This window comes from Coffea eugenioides, chromosome 5, assembly GCF_003713205.1.
Source record: "Coffea eugenioides isolate CCC68of chromosome 5, Ceug_1.0, whole genome shotgun sequence".
Taxonomy (NCBI): Eukaryota; Viridiplantae; Streptophyta; class Magnoliopsida; order Gentianales; family Rubiaceae; genus Coffea; species Coffea eugenioides.
In genome coordinates, this window is record NC_040039.1 from 39982419 (window position 1) to 39985415 (window position 2997).

General features: G+C 45.8%; 1 non-coding gene across 1 annotated transcript; it reads right to left on the reverse strand.

Annotated features, from left to right (window-relative positions):
- Window positions 1-550: 550 nt before the first annotated feature.
- LOC113772655 lies at window positions 551-658 on the reverse strand. The gene has a single exon (XR_003468619.1). It is a non-coding gene; the product is annotated as a small nucleolar RNA R71 (small nucleolar RNA).
- Between the last annotated feature and the right edge of the window lie 2339 nt (window positions 659-2997).

Below are 2997 nucleotides of genomic sequence, written 5' to 3' on the forward strand. Positions count from 1 at the left end.
CACAGGTGAATTGATTTTCCATCCGGAGGTAGAGAAGACTGCGCGCCGAACTAGAAAAGAGACTAGACAACTCAGAGAGGAGCAATCTAGCATAGCTTCTCAGGAACTAGATCCAGAGATCGAATCATCAGATTCAAGTGGTGATAGTTTAAGTGACCAAGGTCAAGAGGACATCCTTATGGCGAATGCAAGGACACTAAGGGAGTTGGCTGCCCCAGAATTGTCCCAGCAGCCCTTGTGCATCACATTTCCAACATTGGTTGAAAATACCTCGTTCGAATTGAAGTCGGGACTGATTCACCTCCTACCCACATTCCATGACCTCTCGGGTGAGGAGCCCCATAAACACATTCAAGAGTTTGACGTGGTATGCTCTAGCATGAAGCCTCCGGGCATTACCGAGGAGCAGATCAAACTCAGGGCTTTTCCTTTCTCCCTTAAGGATGCAGCAAAGGATTGGTTATACTACCTACCTGCAGGTAGTATCATCACATGGGCCCAGTTTAAGAAGAAATTTTTGAAAAAATTCTTTCTTGCATCCCGGGTTGCGAGTCTAAGAAAAGAGATATGCGGCATCAAGCAGTATCCTGGAGAATCCTTGTATGATTATTGGGAGAGGTTCAATAAGTTGTGCACTAGATGCCCACAGCATCAGATTAGTGAACAACTATTGATCCAGTATTTTTATGAGGGCCTCCAATCGTCTGACAGGAGTATCATTGGTGCTGCGAGTGGGGGAGCATTGGCGAACAAGACACCAAGGAAAGCATGGCTACTTATTGATGGCGAAAAATTTCCAACAGTTTGGTTTTCGTGAAAGTAACCCTACCCGTAGGGTTAATGAGGTGGAGACGTCGTCCATTCAGCAGCAGTTAACTGAGTTAACGTCTTTCGTGCGACAATTAGCCGTGGGGAACGTGCACCAAGTAAAGGTCTGTGGAATTTGTACAAATGTGGACCATCCCACTGACTCATGCCCTTTGTTGCAAGAGGATGGGGCTGAACAAGTGAACATGACTGGAGGCGTGCCCGCGCCTCGTAGGCAGTACGACCCATATTCCAACACGTACAATCCGAGTTGGAGAGACCACCCCAATTTCAGTTATGGGAATAGGCCACAAAATTCATTTTCAAATCGCCCACCGGAATTCCAACAACCGTGGCAACCAAAGCCACCGCCTTCGTCATCTAACTCAGGAAGCTCTTTGGAGGAAATCCTCAAGAGCTTAGCCACGAGCACTACTCAGTTCCAACAAGAGACTAGAGCGGGTATGAAAAACCTGGAGAATCAGACAAGTCATATGGCAACTGCGATTAATCGCTTGGAGTCCCAAGTTTTTGGAAAATTGCCATCGCAACCCGAGGCAAACCCCAAGAATGTTAGTGCCATGATACTGAGAAGTGGTAGAGAAGTGGAAGGGCCTAAAGCCACGAACTTGAAAAGTAAGAGTAAAGATGAAATCGAGAAGGAGATGGAAGCGGAAGGACACATCCGTGTCGAGCCCGAAGTAACTCTTACTCCATCGGTGCCCATTAAATCTAATTCACCTCCTTTTCCGTGCAGGTTAGAGAAGGCGAAGAAGGCGGAAAAGAAGAAAGGGATCCTGGACGTGTTTAGAAAAGTGGATATCAACATTCCTTTGTTGGAAGCGATCAAGCAAGTGCCGAAATACGTAAAATTTCTCAAGAACTTGTGCACTCATAAGAGAAAGTTGAGGGGAGATGAAAGAGTAGCGGTAGAGGAGAACGTGTCGGCCATGCTCCAAAGGAAGCTTCCACCCAAGTGTGGAGATCCATGTATGTTCACGATCCCCTGTAAGATAGGAAATACACCGATCAGGAGAGCCATGCTAGATTTGGGGGCGTCAATTAATGTGATGCCGAAAACTATTTTTGCTTCTCTAAACCTTGGGCCACTAAAAGAAACAGCCATCATAATCCAACTAGCCGATCGCACTAACGCCTACCCGGTAGGGCTAGTTGAGGATGTTTTAGTTCAGGTAAATTCTTTCCTGCAGATTTTTATATCCTGGACATGAGAGACGAGAAATCATTGAACCCGTCACCTATCTTGTTAGGTAGACCGTTTCTTAGCACCGCCAGGACTAAGATAGATATGAATGAGGGTACTTTATCAATGGAATTTGATGGCGAAACTGTGAATTTTAATATTTTTGAGGCGATGAAATATCCAGAGGAATCTAACTCAGTCTTTGTTTTGAGTGTTATTGAGGTTTTTTGTACAGGAAACTTTCGAATTAGATGGCGAAGACGCATTGGAAGTGGCTCTAATCAAGCCTCTTGAGTTGGGTGTATCTCTTGATGTGGACATGAGGGATGAGTTGCACCATGTAGTTGAAACCTTGCACTCACTACCCACGATTTTTCCAAGGTATGAGATTACTTCTCTTTTTGTGCCGGAAACTCACGCAAAATTATTGCCATCGGTGGTGCCGGCACCCGAATTAGAACTCAAACCTCTCCCCAAGCATTTGAAGTATGTATTCCTGGGAGACAGAGAGACACTTCCTGTGATTATTTCTGCTCATCTGTCTCCAAGTTAGGAGGAAAGACTGGTGCGACTCCTTAGAGATCACAAGGAGGCAATCGGGTGGAGCATAGCCGATATCAAAGGGATAAATCCGTCCTTGTGCATGCACCGGATAAGACTCGAGGATGATGCAAAATCGGTGAGGCAAGCATAGCGAAGACTGAACCCCTTAATAATGGAGGTTGTGAAGAAAAAGATACTCAAACTCCTGGAGGTGGGGATCATCTTCGCTATTTTGGACAGTCCCTGGGTGAGCCCGGTTCAGGTGGTCCCGAATAAAGCGGGAGTAACCGTAGAGGAGAACCAAGAGGGTGATATGGTCCCGGTTAGGAAAGCTAATGGTTGGCGTCAATGCATTGACTATCGGAGATTAAACTCTGTAACAAAAAAGTACTATTTTCCTCTCCCCTTTATTGACCAAATGATTGAGAGATTGGCAGGTCGTG